Source organism: Chiloscyllium punctatum, chromosome 41 (assembly GCF_047496795.1).
Source record: "Chiloscyllium punctatum isolate Juve2018m chromosome 41, sChiPun1.3, whole genome shotgun sequence".
Classification (NCBI taxonomy): domain Eukaryota; kingdom Metazoa; phylum Chordata; class Chondrichthyes; order Orectolobiformes; family Hemiscylliidae; genus Chiloscyllium; species Chiloscyllium punctatum.
In genome coordinates this window covers 39,580,359-39,598,124 of record NC_092779.1, presented here as the reverse complement: position 1 = coordinate 39,598,124, position 17,766 = coordinate 39,580,359, and the positions used below count along the sequence as shown (strand labels likewise).

Genomic DNA, 17,766 nt, shown 5'->3' with positions numbered 1-17,766 from the left:
CCCCGCAGAGGAACCCACCCAGACCCAGACCCATTCCCCTACCGCTCTCCCTTTACCTGATCTACTCTATCAGTTTACACTCACTCCATCCGCATCAGAGTGTCTCTCTACTCTGTACCAGTCAATAATTCAATCTAAATCCAAAATTACCGCTCACACGCTCTTTCCGTCACTCATAACCTTTAACATGTACTTCCGGCGGGGATTGCTGACGTCAGTTCCGGTGGAGGTGGGGTGTTTGTTGGTGTTGTTCCCGGATGTGGAGCGGTTTTTGGTGAGTGTCATCCACAGGCCGCCCCTGAGGGGCAGGGGGGGGGGGGAGAATGGGACAGGGACACCGGACACCCCGGCTCCCCGTCAGCACTCCGTACCCCTCCCCCTCCCCTCCCCACCCCCCCACCGTCAGCGCCCCCGCCCCCTCCCGTCAGCACCCCATTTCCCCCTCCCCCCCCCCCCGTCAGCACCCCCTCTCCCCCTCCCCCCCCCCCCCGTCAGCACCCCCTCTCCCCCTCCCCCCCCAGCACCCCCTCTCCCCCCCCCCCGTCAGCACCTCCTCTCCCCTCTCCCCCCCCCCCCCCGTCAGCACCTCCTCTCCCCTCCCCCTCCCCCCCCCGTCAGCACCCCCTCTCCCCCTCCCCCCCCCGTCAGCACCTCCTCTCCCCTTCCCCCCCCCCGTCAGCACCCCCTCTCGCCCTCCCCCCCCCGTCAGCACCCCCTCTCCCCCTCCCCTCCCCCCCCCCGTCAGCACCTCCTCTCCCCTTCCCCCCCCCCCCCCCCCCCCCGTCAGCACTCCCTTTCCCCCCACCGTCAGCACCCCCACCCACTCCGTCAGCACCCCATCCCCCTCCAGGCCCCCTCCCCTTCCCCCCCCCCGTCAGCGACCCCTCTTCCCCCCCCCCCCCATCAGCGACCCCTCTTCCCCCCCCCCCCCATCAGCGACCCCTCTTCTCCCCCCCCCCCATCAGCGACCCCTCTTCCCCCCCCCCCCCCATCAGCACTCCCTCCCTTACACCAACCCTGTCCTTCACCCTACCCCTAGTCTTTCCCAAGTATAAGCTGGTCACTGGTCCTCTTCAACAACCTCGCCGACTATGGCCTGTCACTGACACCCATCAGTTCGCATTCTAACCCCCTCCTCATGACAGAGCTGACCACGAGTCCCCATTAAACCTTTCACCCAGAAATAGCAGTTTCTCACCTCACCTCCGCAGCCACCACCAGTTATGGCTGATCATTGACTCACTTCAACTCCCCACCCACTGCCCCAGACATGGCTGGCCCCCATTAACTTGTCCTTCCCAGCATACAGTTGCTCACTAACCATAGTTTACTTTGTTGGTGTAACAGGGAAGGCTGATATTGTTAGTGCCATGGGGTGGGAATGGCCTTACAAAAGGCATTTGATAAAGTGTCACATGACAGACTTGTGAGAAAGATTAATGCTCATAGAATTTAAGAAATAGTACACCCAACGTGAGAAACTCCAGTGATGTTCTTGTACAGAGTTAATTGGTTTCCAGCAACCAATTACCATCTTTCTTTGTCTTCTGTATGGTTCCAGCCAGTGGAGATTGTTCCTGATTCTATTGACTACAGTTTTGCTAGGGCTCCTTACTGCTATAGTTGATGAAATGCTGCCTTAATGTCAAGAGCAGTTGTTGTCACTGCCTCTGGGGTTCAGCTTATTTGTCCATGTTAGAACCAAGGTTACAATGAGGTCAGGAGCAATGTTTCCTCTTAAGTTTGGTATCTATGTTGTTCATAGTATCAACTTCTACTTCAAGAATTCGCTGCCGCACAAGGACCTTAGAGGCCCATATGCAAGTAAAAATGTTGGTAAGGAGCTTGGGTAGCCCTGACAAAACTCAAAATGAATGTCACAGGGCAGCCTGTTGCTGAGTAAGGGCCCTCGATAGCATTGTTGACAACCCATTCAATCGCTCTGCTGGTCACCAAGAAAATGATAGTGCCTAGTTAGAATTTATCCTGCTTCTTGTGCACAAAAGAAATATCCTAGCAATTTTCTACAGTGCTACATCAACGCTAGTGTTGTAACTGTGCTGGAACAGCTTTTGCTAGGAATGCAGTATCTACATTCAATTTGTATACTAATTCTGAGCTCTTTAAATGAAGCTGCAGTCATCTAGGAAAGCGAATTGTCAAAGACAGAAGTGGGAAGTTGAGTGTGGACCCTGTGGAGATTGAAGAAGTACTAAACGAATATTTCTCATCAGTTTAAACTCCGGAAAAGGAGAATATGGTAGAGGAGAAGAATGAGATACGAGATATTAGACTAGAAAGGATCGAGGTTAGTCATGAACAGGAGTTATCAATTCTAGAAGGAATGAAAGTAGACAAGTCCCCTGGGCTGGATGAGATTTATTCGAGGATTCTCTGGGAAGCTAGGGAGGAGATAGTGGAGCATTTCGCTTTGATATTTGAGTCATCGTCTACAGGTTTAGTACCACAGGATTGGAGGATTACAAATGTTGTGCCCTTGTTCAAGAAGAGCAGTAGAGATGACCCAGGTAATTACAGACCAGTCAGCCTTACTTCTGTTGTAGGTAAGGTTTTGGAAAGGATTATAAGAGATAGGATTTATAATCATCTAGCAAGCAACAATTTGATTTCAGATAGTCAACATGGTTTTGTCAAGGGTAGGTCATGTCTCACAAACCTCATTGAGGTTTTTGAGAAGGTGATCAAGCATGTAGGTGAGGGTAGGGCAGTTGACGTGGTATACATGGACTTCAGTCAAGCCTTTGATAAGGTTCCACATGGTAAACTGTTGGAGAAAATGCAGAGGCATGGGATTGAGGGTGATTTAGCAGTTTGGATTAGAAACTGGCTTTCTGAAAGAAGTCAGCGAGTGGTGGTTGATGGAAATATTCAGCCTGAAGTCCAGTTACTAGTGGTGTGCCACAAGGATCTGTTTTGGGACCACTGCTGTTTGTCATTTTCATAAATGACTTAGACGCAGGCATAGGTGGATGGGTTAGTAAATTTGCAGATGACACTAAAGTCGGTGGAGTAGTGGACAGAGTGGTAGAATGTTACAGGTTGCAGGGGGACTTGGATAAACTGCAGAATTGGGCTGAGTGGTGACAAATGGAGTTCAATGCAGCTAAATATGAAGTGATGCACTTTGGGAAGAATAACAGGATGGCAGAGTACTGGGTCAGTGGAAAGATTCTTGGTAGTGGTGATGTGCAGAGGGATCTTGAAGTCCATGTACATAGGTTCCTGAAAGTTGCCATCCAGGTGGATAGTGCTGTTAGGAAGGCATACGGTGTGTTAGGGATTGAGTTCCAGAGTCACAGTATCATGCTGTAAGTATACAAAACGCTGGTGCGGCCACACTTGGAATATTGTGTACAGTTCTGGGTGCCCTGTTATAGGAAGGATGTGGAAGCATTGGAAAAGGTGCAGAGGAAATTTACCAGGATGTTGCCTGGTCTGGAGGGAAGCTTTTATGAGGAAAGGCTGAGAGACTTGGGTCTATTCTCATTGGAAAGAAGAAGAGTAAGAGGGGATTTGATAGAGCCATACAAGATGATCATAGGATTAGACAGGGTAGACAGTGAAAGTCTTTTTCCTAGGATGATGATGTCAGCTTGTACGAGGGGGCATAACTACAAATTGAGGGGTGATAGATTTAAGACAGATGTCAGATGCAGGTTTTTCACTCAGAGAGTGGTAAGGGTATGGAATGCCCTACCTGCCAATGTAGTTAACTCAGCCACATGAGGGAGATTTCAACAATCCTTGTATAAACAAATGGATGATGATGGGATAATGTAGGCGGATGAGCTGAGAATAGTTCACAGGTCGGCTCAACATCGAGGGCCGCAGGGTCTGTTCTGCGCTGTATTGTTCTATGTTCTGTGAATTCTGTCCCACTCATACAGACTCTTTGTGATTATGATCAAATACTGACTGGGTAACTACTTTGCAGAAGTTGTCCATTCAGTTCCTGAACATGACCTTGAGCTTCTAGTTGCTTCTAAATTCAATTCTCCACCTTGCTTCCATACTTTCGTTGTTTTTTTCTTTGGCCTCCAGCAGTAGTAATGAAGCAAAATGCACCTTATTTTTTGACAGCAGATTGTGTAGTCTTTTGGACTCATCATTTCAGGTTCTAATATCTGCCATTGTACTGGTCATCATCCTAACTGGTTTGGTTTATGTCTCTATTTTCTTTTCTTTCAATTTGGATCTCAGCTTTCATGATCCTATCACTCTCACATTTAGATTCAATTTGTTGTTTCTTTACTTGATCTATGATTAAATATTTTTGCTTTGTAACGTGTAACATTCTGTGATTTAATCTTTCTTGTCCTCTATCCTATTCCTTGGTCAGAATCTACTTAAATTTTCCTCTTCCTGATACAAGGTCCCAAACCTGAAACATTGCTTCAGTTTCTAAGAAAATATTTGTGTTGTACACCGCTACAACCTGTTCCCTGCTTTGTGCACAGCCTGCTGAATTGTGGGCCCTTTACTGTTTGGACTTCTGTCTTTTCAGCATTCTGAAATCTATTAATAAATGGAGAAGGAAATGGAAGCTGGAGAACTTGGGAAAATAAATAGTAATATGTTGAAAAGCCTCTATATTATAGAGGAGGAGTTGCTGGATGTCTTAATATGCATAAAGGTGGATTAATCCCCTGGACATGTCTAGGTATAACCATAAGACCATCATAAGACATAGGAATGGAAGTAAGGCCATTTGGCCCATCAAGTTCACTCTGCCATTTAATCATGACTGATGGGCATTTCAACTCCACTTACCCACACTCTCCCCGTACCCCTTAATTCTTTGTGAGATCAAGAATTTATCAATCTCTGTCTTGAAGATATTTAACATCCTGGCTTCTACTGCGCTCTGTGGCAATGAATTCCACAGGCCCACCACCCTCTGGCTGAAGAATTATCTCTTCATTTCCATTTTAAGTTGGCCCCCTCTAATTCTAAAGCTGTGCCCATGGGTCCTAGTATTTCTACCTAATGGAAACAAGTTCCCAGTGTCCACCCTTTCAAAGCCATGCATTGTCTTGTAAGCTTCTATTAGATCTCTCTTCAACCTTCTAAACACTAATGAATACAATCCCAGGATCCTCAGCTGTTCATCATATGTTAGGCACATCATTCCAGGGATCCTCCATGTGAATTTCCGCTCGACACGCTCGAGTGCCAGTATGTCCTTCCTGAGGTGTCGTGCCTAAAATTGGACACAGTATTCTAAATGGGGCCTAACCGGAGCTTTATAAAGTCTCAGAAGCACGTCGCTGCTTTTACATTCCAACCTTCTTGAGATAAATGACAACATTACATTCGCTTTCTTAATCACGGATTCAACCTACAAGTTGACCTTTAGAGAATCCTGGACAAGCACTCCCAGATCCATCTGTACTTCAGCCTTCTGAATTTTGTGAGAATCTAGGGAAGGAATTGTTGGGCCCCTTGCTGAGAGATTTGTGTCATTGATAGCCACGAGTGAGGTGTTAAGACATATTAAGACATCCAGCAAGGCATATTAAGACATCCAGCAACTCCTGTATAATATGAGCAGGTAAGGAAAGAATTAAGTTTTAAGTTTTGTGAAACAAGAGGTTCAGCTGAGCGTGACTTAGTTCAGATAAGAACTTGCAGTTAACAAGGACTGCTTAGGGATAGTCAGCATAGCAACGTGGGAAATTGTGCCTCACTAACTTGATTGAATTTTTTGAAGAAATAACAAAGAGGATTGATGAAGGCAGAGTAGGTTGCTTTTTGGACTGCAGGCCTGTCACAGTGGTGTGCTGGATCGGTGCCTGGTCCACTGCTTTTTGTCATTTATATAAGTGATTTGAATGTTGATGTAGTTGACAGTGATAAAGAGTCCAACATGACCTTGATCAGATGGGTTGAGGGGTGGCAGATGAATTTAATTTCGATAAATGTGAGATGCTGCACTTTGGAAAGGCAAATCAGGGTAGGACTTATGTATTTAATGGTAAGGTCCTGGGGAGTGTTGCCAAACAAAGAGACTTTGGAGTGCAGGTTAATAGTTCCTTGAACATGGAGTCACAGGTAGACAGGATACTGAAGAAAGGGTTTAGTATTAGATTAGATTACTTACAGTGTGGAAACAGGCCCTTCGGCCCAACAAGTCCACACCGCCCCGCCGAAGTGCAACCCACCCATACCCCTACATTTACCACTTACCTAACACTACGGGCAATTTAGCATGGCCAATTCACCTGACCTGCACATCTTTGAACTGTGGAAGGAAACCGGAGCACCCGGAGGAAACCCACGCCGACACGGGGAGAACGTGCAAACTCCACACAGTCAGTCACCTGAGGCGGGAATTGAACCCGGGTCTCTGGCGCTGTGAGGCAGCAGTGCTAACCACTGTGCCACCGTGCCGCCCATGCATGCATGCCTTTAGTGGTCAATGCATTGAGTTTAGGAGTTGGGAGGTCATGTTCCATCTGTACAAGACATATTTTAGGTCACTTTTGGGTTACTGCATTCAATTCTAGTCTCCCTGCTATGGGTAAGATGTTGTGAAACCTGAAAAGGTTTACAAGGATGTTGCCAGGGTTGGAGGATTTGAGCTGTAGGAAGAGGCTGAATAGGCTGGGGCTGATTTCCCTGGAGTTTCGGAGGCTGAGGGGTGACCTTATAGAAGTTTATAAAATCATGAGGGCCATCAATAGGGTGAATAGTCAAAGTCTTTTCCCAGGTTTGGAACAGTCCAGAACTAGAGTGTATAGATTTAAGGTGAGGGGAAAGATTTAAAAGGGAGCTAAAGGCCAACCTTTTCATGCAGAGGGTGATGTGTGTATCAAATGAACTGCCAGTAGAAGTGGTGGAAGCTGGTACAATTATAACATTTTAAAGGCATCTGGATGGATAAGTGAATAGGAAGGGTAGGGATACAGGCCAAATGCTGGGAAATGGGATCAGATTAATTTAGGATACCTTGTTTGCACGGACAAGTTGGGCCAGAGGGTCGGTTTCCATGATGTACCTCTCTGTGTCTCTGTTCATTTGCAGGGAAAAGGAATTTCTCTAGGCTTTGCACCTTCTAAATTAAACAAAAGCTTGGGAGATGCTGTTTCTTGATGCGTTCATGTGACATTTCTCAACCAATCAGAATTGATTTGCCATTTTTAATAGTTTAAACAAAGTCTTCAGGGTAATTGTAAATGAATCTGCACCCTGTTTGTCATGCAGTAAAATTTGTGCTATTTTACAAGATAAAAAACTTCAACATCATTCTCGTTCTCTTAACGATATGAACATAAATAACCATAAGTGGTGATATTTTTGAAGTGTTACACTCAACAACTGTCCAGATTTTCACGAGTACAAAATTGACCCATTTTATTCCATCCATGTGCAAACAATCTATCGTCACCCTCCCATAACCGATTTAATGTTTTCACAGGTCGGTCTGTGTTTTCACCTCAGCTATGTTCATTCCATTTACTATAGTGATTGCTGTTAGTGTCAAAGAGAACTTCCTGATATTATGATGTGGAGGAGCTGGTGCAGGACTGGGGTGGACATGGTTAAAAAAAATCTCACAACACAAGGTTATAGTTCAACAGGTTTATTTGGAGGCGCTCCAAATTCCTGATATTAATTAGTTCTTTTACCTCCTTTAACTTTACTCACCCTGTCCTTGTGTAGTTTGAAAGGAATAATTTTAAATGTGTAACTTTTCATTATTTTTTACCATCTTTAGAATTAGAATCCCTACAGTGTGGAAACAGGCCCTTCAATCCAAGTCCATACTGACCCTCCGAAGAGTAACCCACCCAGACCCATTCCCCTACCCCATATTTGCCCGACTAATGCACCTATCCTACAACAATATAGGCAATTTACAATAACCAATTCACCTAATCTGCACATCTTTGGATTGTGGGAGGAAACCCATGCAGACACAAAGAAAATGTGCAAACTTCACATACAGTCGCCCAAAGGCTGGAATCAAACCCGTGTCCCTGGCACTGAGGCAGCACTGCTAACCACTGAGCCACCGTGCTGCTTATGTTCTTTTTCTTGTAAGTTCATTCTGTTCAAGAGTCTGTGTTTTTCTGGTGTATCCCCATAATACAAATATATAACATTATGATCATGACTCCATCTTTGATTGTCTCCAGAGCTAACATATTAGTGAACAGAACCAAACAGAATCTTGTGAGCGTTGATGGGAGCACTCAACTTAAAGCATGCTTCTCTGCAACTACCGTTTCATTTTTGGTTGGTTCTTTTGGATGAGCTGAATTTGCTGATGTAAGATACTATATGCATTCTTCAAAAAATTGCAAAGTTATGTTTAGTCATTGTATGATATAAATCTTGAATTTATTGTGCCTTTGGTGTTCATAGACAAGGTGCTGGAATTATACACCTAATGTTTAGGTCCTGGGGAGTGTTACTAGATAAAGAGACCTTGGAGTGCAGGTTCACGGTTCCTTGAAAGTAGAGTTGCAGTAGATAGGACAGTGAAGAAGGCATTTGGTATGCTTTCCTTCATTGCTTAGAGCATTGAGCATAGGAGTTGGGAGATCATATTGCGGCTGTACAGGACATTGGTTAGGCCGCTTTTGGAATATTGTGTGCAATTCTGGTCTCCCTGCTATTGGAAGGATGTTCTGAAGCTTGAAAGGGTTCAGAAAAAATTTGCAAGGATATTGCTAGAGTTGGAGGATTTGAGCTATAGGGAGAGGCTGAATAGGCTGGGGTTGTTTTCCCTGGAGTGTCAAAGGCTGAGGGGTGACCTTATAGAGGTTTATAAAATTATGAGGGGCATGGGTAGGATAAATAGACATGGTATTTTCCCTGGGGTGGGGGAGCCCAGAACTAGAGGCTATAGGTTTAGGATGAGAGGAGAAAGACATAAAAGGGACCGAAAGGGCAATTTTTTCTCGCAGAGAGTGGTGTGTGTATGGAATGAGCTGCCAGAGGAAGTGGTGGATGCTGGTACAATTACAGCATTTAAAAGACATCTGGATGGATCTATGAGTGGGAAGGGTTTAGAGTGATATGGGTCAAATGGTGGCATATGGGACTAGATTAGGTTAGGACATTCAGTTGGCATGGACGGGTTGGACCGAAGGGTCTGCTTCTATTTTGTATATCCCTATGACTCTATGTCCTATTCCAAAAACTTGAGTGGACACTACAATTGCTGCATTATTGGATGTGCCATCTTTCAGATAGTGTTTTCTCAGATGGCTCTAAGATTCACCATTAGCCCTCAGACTCATTTAAAATATTTCACTGCATTATTTAAAGATCAGAGGAGAAAACTCCAACGCCCTGACCCTCACAACAGTGTTAGGCAAACTATTGGAGAAAACAGTGAAGCAGGAAATCAATCTCCATTTTGAAAGGCAAGCCTTGATCAGGGATAGTAAGCATACTTGTGACAGCTACCTGATGAAGGAGCAGTGCTCTAAAAGCTAGTGTTTCCAAATAAACCAGTTGGACTATAACCTGGTTTTGTGTGATTTTTAACTTTGTGATAGGAGACAGGGGTTAGAGATAAAAGACCTTGTGTGTGACTGGAGCCCTGTGTGCAGTCGTGTACCACAGGCATCAGTGCTGGGGTCCTTCATGCTGGTGGTATTCATTAATGATGTCAATGAGAATGTTGGGGTGATGGTGTTTTTAGGGGAGTGGCATGTGGCAGTGTGAGGGAGAAGAGGTGAGGAGGTGATAACTTTGCAGATGATACAAAGAGCGAGCAAGTGGTTGACAGTAAGGAGTCTCAGTGTGACGATGCTGCTCCTTTAACAAGGTTAGATTGTCCTTTTTTTCAGAAGGATTGTAAAGCCAAAGGTTCTACTTCATCTGTGTTTATCTACTCGAAGAAGCTTTTGAGTTTTAAAAAAACACACTTATACAATGAAAGGAGAATGGCCAGTTGTTAAGGCTGTAGTCAAAGAAACAGCTACATGGAAGAAGGTGTTCCATGCTGAATCTCTCTGACATCTCTCTCTCCTGGAAACCCTGTGTTTGATTTAACCTTTTTTGCCAAGGGGTGTTTATGGGGATTGTTGCAAGAATTTGGAACAGCAGCATTAAGTACTGATAGAAACAGTTGGGTTTTCAGATAGGTTAAGTTATTCTGTGTTCTGTTCTCTTTTGTTTGTGTTTCATTCAGTACTTTTAAATAAATTCTGTTTTGTTGCAAACTGAGGGGTTTTGGCCAGCTGCATCACTTCTGGAATGTTTACTATACACCTCCTTAAAACAACTAGGAAAATTAGGGTCTGGGCTACTTTCTTGAAATGTTTTGAGGGGGTCTGGCCTGGTCCATAACATTTAGTTTATTGGAGGATTTAAATAGAGTGGTCACATGAGCAGAACAATGGCAAATGGAATTTAATCATGTTAAATGTGAGGTGATGCACTTTGGAAGAAATAACAAGACAAGGAAGTGCTCATTGAATAGCAAAACACTAGAAAGCTCATGAATGGGAGATCTTGTGAGGTAATCTTTAGATCCCTGAAGGTGGCAGGGTAAATGAGGTAGTTAAGAAGGCATATGAGATGCTTGCCTTTTTCTGTTGAGGCCTTGATTATAAGAACAGAAGGGTTACGTTGAGCTGTACAAAAGTTTGGTTAGGCCACAGCCTAGTCAATAATTATAGGAAGGATGTGATTTCTGTGGGATGGCAGTAGAGGAGATTTACAGGGGTGTTGCATTTCAGCTATGAGATGCTGGATATGCTCAGGCTCTTTACTTTGAAGTGGCGAAGATTGAGGGGGTATCTGACAGAGTTGTATAGGGTCGAGGGGCGTGGATAGGTAAGGAAGAAAGCAATTGATCTCAGTTGAAAGGATCAAGGAAAGGGATAGGGGAGGGCAGGGGCAAGGAAGGAATGAAACAAAGTGAACAGCCACAAGTTTAGAGGGGATTTATGAACAGATTTTTCATCCAGAAGATGGTGTGGATCTGGACGCTAGTTGAGGTGGATAATCTCTCAACCTTTTTAAAAGTAATTGAATGAACACTTAGTCTCGCAACATTACAGGCTGTTGGCCTTGTGTGGGGAAAGTGGGACTAGTGTAGGTAATAGACCTGAACGGTCTCTTCGATAATGTATGATGCTGTATAACCAATATTTATCTCTCCGGCACCATAAATAGAACAGATTCTTAACTCTTAACCCTGAAATTACAGATTCTGTCAGTCATTTAGATTACATTACATTACAGATTACATTACACTGTGGAAACAGACCCTTCGGCCCAACAAGTCCACACCAACCCGCCAAAGCGCAACCCACCCTACCCCTACATTTACCCCTTACCTAATACTATGGGCAATTTAGTATGGCCAATTCACCTGACCTGCACATTTTTGGACTGTGGGAGGAAACCGGAGCACCCGGAGGAAACCCACGCAGACACGGGGAGAATGTGCAAACTCCACACAGTCAGTCGCCTGAGGCGGGAATTGAACCCGGGTCTCTGGCGCTGTGAGGCAGCAGTGCTAACCACTGTGCCACCGTGCCGCCCACAATTTAGTTTTAGTTATTGGAAAAGAGCATTGTGAATTAATTTTTCTTCATGACCAATGAATACTGGATAATCTGCACCTTACCTGTGTGATGCAGGGTTTGTACATTATCATAATTGCTGCCTCCTTCAAAAGTTTTGCATGGCCGCGTCTACTTGAAACAGTGAGTGAAATTCAATCATTCATTTCTTGCTTTTCTATTTCTTTTTGCAGTTACTGAGTTGATAGTGATCTTATTTCAGAATTTACTCTCAGATAATCTTCTCCCACCCCTAGGATGGTGATGATGCACAGGATCACTCTGATAGAGGAATAAGGGAAGACTGCTTGGTTCAGGTAAGCCTGCTATTTTGATTGATTTCTTCTTGGATTTTCACCGTACCCTCAGTTCTCACTTCACAAATGTAATATCGTGAATGTACTTGCACAAATTCAGTTGATGTTATTTTCTTGTGGCTTTTTTCATAAATCCATTATGAGCAAAACTGCTAGTCTTCCCCCTCTTATTACTAATTCCTACTTTAATCTTTCCCTACTCGAATTAAATACGATTAGTTTAGTCCAAGGTACGTCCATGGCATTCTACAACCAAGCTTTTGTGCATGGTCTGTGGTAACCACAGATCAATAACATTGTCAGACATGCATGTATTGTTGAGTCAGAGCATATCATATCATTGAGGAAGTGATGGATGTGGATACAATTACAACGTTTAAAAGACATTTGGAGAAGTACATGAATAGGGAGGGTTAGGAGGGATATGGGCCAGGAGCAGGCAGGTGGGGCTAGTTTAGTTTGGGATTATGTTTGGCATGGACTGTTTGGATCGAAGGTCCTGTGTCCGTGCTGTATGGCTCTATGAATGGCACTTGGTTTACCCTCAACTGAAGTATTTCGTCTACTTCTTGGTATTACAATTTGGAAAGGTTGTGAAGGCATTAGACAGCATATGCTAAGGATCTGTGAGAACATTTTCAGCGATGAGAAACTTTTAGTTGTGTAGGAAGATGAGAGAAAATATGACTTCTTCTTGGAGGTGAGAAAATTGGGAGGAAATATTTAAAACCATGAAGGATCTGGACAGTGTAGATGGGAAAAACTCTTCCCATTGGTGGCAGGGTTGAGGAGCAAAGGACAAATTTATAGTCATTGACAAATAGTCCAATTTTGACATATTTATGCAGTGAATGGAATACATGGCCTGTGAATGTGGTGGAAAGCTGAGTCCATTCAACTTTCAAAATAGATTTGGTTCATTATCTGATCTTTACCCATTGGGCAAAAAGCAGGACTGTGACACAAGGTGAATTTCTCCTTCAGAATGCCAGGATGGACTGAATGACCTGTCGTGTAATGTTTCTGTCCTTCTACGATTTGACACTTTTTCGCTCCTCATTCAGCCTCCTTTATTCTCGTACATAATCTGTGGAATACAAGTCATGAAGCTAAACTTTGTTTGACTTCTTTGCAGTCTTTGTTTTTGCAATCACTGAATTTTATGCAACATTTCAGCAGCTGCTCCAAGGACTTAAATTGCCTGTGTTAACTAGAAAATAGCAATCTTTGGCAGCTATGTTTGGGATAACCTTTCAATTTCCATTATTTAAATTCATCCTGTAAATTGGCTATTCTGGCAGGACTGTTAGTGGATATTAGTAAGAGATGCCTAAACTCAGGATTACGTATCTGGTTTTCTGGGGAGACAATGGGCTTATTGCTAGACTATTAATCCAGAGACTCAGACAATGTGTAGAGGACCCAAGTTTGAACCCCACCATAACAGTGCAATTTGAATTCAGTAAAAATGTGAAAATAAGTGTTTAATGATGACAATGAAGCCATTGTCAATTGTTGGAAAAGCCCATCTGGATCACAAATGTCCTTTAGGGAAAGAAACAGCCATCTGGATCCAGACCAAGTGACTCCAGACCCACAACAATGTGATTGGCTCTTAACTGCCCCTGAGTAATTAAGATTAGGCAATAATTGCTGGACTAGCCAGTGATATCCACTTCCCAGAAAAGAATAAAAAGAAAATTGATGTTGTTCTCTATACTTGCTTTAAATTTACCAATTGAAGCAGTTTTCTGGCCATTTAATTGCAGTAGACTGATGGCATTTCAAGGCTTCTGCAGTTCTAGTTAGGAAAAATAACAATATTATCACCTGTTGTGAGGAAAATTGAATACAAAAACAAGGTTATGTTCCAGTTATGCAGAACACTGGTAAAGCATGTCTGAGGAACGATGCATTGTATTGGTCACCTATCAAAGGCAGGATGTATGTGCATTGAAAACAATTCAGAGAAGGTTTACCAGAGTACTAGTTAGAATGAATGGATTGTCTCAAAAGGAAAATTTGAACTGGCTAGGTTTACAGCTGCTTGAATTTAGAAGTGTAAGCAATGACTTGGTTGAAGCATAAGATTCTAAGCAGCCTTGACCGGGTAAATGCAGGGTGGATGTTTCTAATGGCAGAATCAAGAACTAGGGATCATTGTATAAAAATATATGGGGTTGTTCATTTAACAGAGATTAGGTGATTTTTTTTCTCTCAATTGGTTGAGTCTTTGGAACACTTCTGGAAAAATGTGGTAGAAGCAGAGTCATGGAGTCCTAAAGCACAGAGACAGCCGAGGCGACCAAAATATCCATCAATGCTAACCCAATTTCCCTGCACATGGCCCATATCCTTCTAAACCTTTCCTATCCATGTATTTGTCCAAATGCCTTTTAAATGTTATTAATGTACCGGCCTCAATCACTTCAGCCGGCAGCTCATTCTGTTTGTGTACTACCCTCTGTGTAAAAAAAGTTGCCCTTAAACTGATGTCCTCTCAGTCCATGATTCCCTAACCCTAACAAAAAGACTGAGTGCATTCACCCTGACCATGCTTCTCAGGATCTTCCAACCTCTCCCTATAACTCGGACCGTTGAGTCCAGGCAACATCCTTGTACTTTTTGTATTCTTTCCAGTTTAATAACGTCCTTCCTATAACAAGGTGACCAAAACTGAACACACCATTCCATGTGCAGCCTCACCAATGTCCTGTACAACAGCAACACGACTTCCATGCTCAGTGCACTGACTGATGAAGGCCAGTGTTCCAAAAGCCTCCTTCATTGTCCTGTCTACCTTGACTCTACTTTCAGAGACTGTGAACCTGAACTCCAAGGTCCCTCTGTTCCACAACGTTCCTTAAGGCCCGACCATTTGCAATGAAACTCCTACCTTGATTTAACTTTTCAAAATATAAGACCTCACACTTATCTGTATTAAACTCCACTTGCTATTTCTCGGCCCATGTTCCCATCTGAACAAGGTCCTGCTGCAATTTCTGATAACCTTCCTCACTGTCCACAATACTTCCTATTTTAGTGTTATCTGCAAACTTAATAATCATTCCTTGTACATTCTCAACAAAATCAGTGATAGTTGGCGCAGCACCAACCCTGTAGTCACAGGTCTCCAGTCGGACAATCATCTTTCCATTATTACCTGCTGCTTCCTACCATCAAACCAACTGTGTATCCAATTTGCCTGCTCGCCGTGGATTCCAGACCAGCCTACCATATCAAACCTTATCAAAGGCCTGATTGAAATCCATATCGACCACATCTGTCGCCCTGCCCTCGTCACCCTTCCTGATCACTTCATCAAAGAACTCTAACAACTTTGTGAGGCATGGTGACCCACTCACAAAGTCATGCTGACTACTCCTAATCAAGCCCCATCTTTCCAAAAGCACATATGTCTTAGAATCTTCTCTAGTACCACCCACCACTGTTCTACAGTTTCCAGGTTTTCTTTCCAGTCCTCCTTGAATAATGACACATTTGCTACCCTCCTGTCCTCCAGGACCTCATCCATAGCTAATGATGATGCAAAAATATCAACCAGGGCCCCCACAATTTCTTCTCTAGCCTCTTACTGTGTTCTTGGATATATCTGGTCAGGACATCTTCAAAAATTCTAATATATTTGACACCTCCTCTAGTGTGATATGGATTGTCCCCAAGTTATGACCACTAACTTCCACTAACTTTCCACGGTAAACATAGAGGAGAAATATTCATTTGAGGACTTCACCCATCTCCTGCTGGTTCTACACATACATGTCCACTTTGGTCCTCGAGAGCTCCTATTCTCTCTCTGGTTATTCTTTTTCCTTTAATATACTTAAAGAACCTCTTTGGATTCACCCTAATCTTCTCAGCCTAGGCTATCTCATGCCCCCTTTTTTCCCTCCTGATTTCCTCCTTCAGTCAACACCTATATTCCCTATATACCTCCAGGGATTCCCTTGATCCCAGCTGTCTGTATCTAAGCCATGCCTCCTTTTTTCTGGTCAAAGCCTTAACATCTCTAGTCATCCAGGGTTCCCTATTCCTGCCAACCATGCCCTTCACGCTCACAGGAACATATTGACATTGAACTCTAACTGTCTCACTTAATGGCCTCCCTCTTGCCGGAGGTCCCTTTGCCTGTAAACAAACTACTCCAGTTAACCCCTGCAAGCTCCTGCCTAATTCCATCAAAATTTACCTTGCCTGAATTTAGAATTTGAACCTGTGGATCATTGTTGTCCCACTCCATAACTGTTTTAAAATTAATAGAACTATGGTCACTGGTCCCAAGTGCTCTCCCTCTGTCACCTGTCCTGCCCTATTTCCCAAGAATGTGTCAGGTTTTGCTCCTTCCCGAGTATACTGCTTGAGGAAACTTTCCTAAACACACTTAACAAATTCCATCCTATGTCAGGCCTTAATGCTCTGGCAGTCCCAGATTATGTCAGGCCAATTAAAATCTCTTACTATGACAATGCTCTGGCTCCTGCAAGTCTCCCCGGTTTCCCTGCGTATTTGTTCCTGTAATTCCCGTTGCCTATAGTACAACCCCAATAACATCAACATCCCCTTCTTTTTCCTAACTCCACCCACAAATGTCTCAGTGGATGATCCTTCAGTTATTTCATCTCTGATTGCTGCTGTGATACTTGCCTTAATCAAAATTACAACTCCATCTCCCCTCTTTTCACCACCTCTGTCCCACCTAAAGCACCTATACTGTGGCGCACTAAACTGCCAGTCCTGCCCCTCCCTTAGCCATGTTTCTGTAGTGGCTGTAATATCCCAGTCCCATGTACCTATCCACACCCTGAGTTCATTGGCCCTACCTGTCAGTCCTCTTGCATTGAAGTAGGTGCAGTTTAATCCTACAGGAATTCCTTGCTCCCTTTCGTGTTTCATCCTGACCTGTCTCTTCAACTTTCTGATTACTGTATCTCATTTCGCACTTGCCTCCCTGCTGTTGAGGATCCCACCCTTCTGCCAATTTAGTTTAAACCCTCCCTTGCAGCACTAGCAAACCGGGCCATCACGATATTGGTCATCCTGCAGTTCAGGTGCAACTTGTTCTTCTTGAACAGGTCATCTCTGCCCCAGAAAAAATATCCCAATGATCTAAAAATCTGAATCCTTGCCCCCTGCACCAATTCTTTAGCCATGCATTCATCTGCCATATCCTACAGTTCTTACCCTCACTCGCACTGGAAGTAATCTGGAGATTATCACTAACATGGTCCTGGTTTTTAGCTTTTATTTTTCCAGCTCTCTATAATCACTCTGCAGGACCTCCTCCCTATTTCTACCTATGTCATTTGTGCTAACATGCACAATGACTCCTGGCTACTCATCCTCCCTCTTAAGATTCTGCAGCTGTTCTGAGACATCCTGGTCCCTGGCTCCTGAGAGGCAAAACATCTTTGTGGATTTCCGTTTGTGACCCCAGAATCTCCTAAATGTCCGCCTAACTATGGAGTCTCCTATCACTGTGTTTATCTTTACCCTTTCCCGCTATGCCCCAAAGCTAGTTGGAGAAAGTAATGCTGCTTTCCCCTGAATGGTTATCCAAGCTTCCTGCACCCCCTGCCCAGTAGTATCCAAAATTACATACTTGTTTTTGAGGGGAATGGCCACAGCGGATTCCTACACTCTCTGCCTACTCCATTTGCCTTTCCTGGTGATCACCCAGTTATCTGCTGCCTGCATCTTAGGTGTGACCACTTCTCTAAAACTCTTATCTATGAAGCACTCAGCATCTCAGGTCATCCTAAGTGCATCCAGCCCCAGCTCCTGCTCCCTAACACTATCTCCCAAGAGCTGCAGCTGAGTGCACCTCCCCACACATGTAGTTTTATTGAATGGCAGAAAGACTCCGAGTTGAATGACCAACT

At 43.9% G+C, this 17,766-nt stretch overlaps 1 protein-coding gene across 11 annotated transcripts in view; it reads left to right on the top strand.

Annotated features, from left to right (window-relative positions):
* The first annotated feature begins 214 nt into the window (after window positions 1-214).
* The window catches only part of tbc1d7 (TBC1 domain family, member 7), a 76,429-nt gene continuing 58,877 nt past the window's right edge, over window positions 215-17,766 (top strand). For 6 of the 11 annotated variants that reach the window (XM_072560744.1, XM_072560751.1, XM_072560750.1 and 3 more), the window contains exons 1-2: window positions 225-274; window positions 11,744-11,866. The gene's annotated coding sequence lies outside the window, so the exon portion shown is untranslated. Of the gene's footprint in view, window positions 275-8,186; window positions 8,293-11,627; window positions 11,694-11,743; window positions 11,867-17,766 lie in introns of those variants that run through there. The other 5 variants (XM_072560741.1, XM_072560745.1, XM_072560742.1 and 2 more) reach the window with 5 other exon arrangements.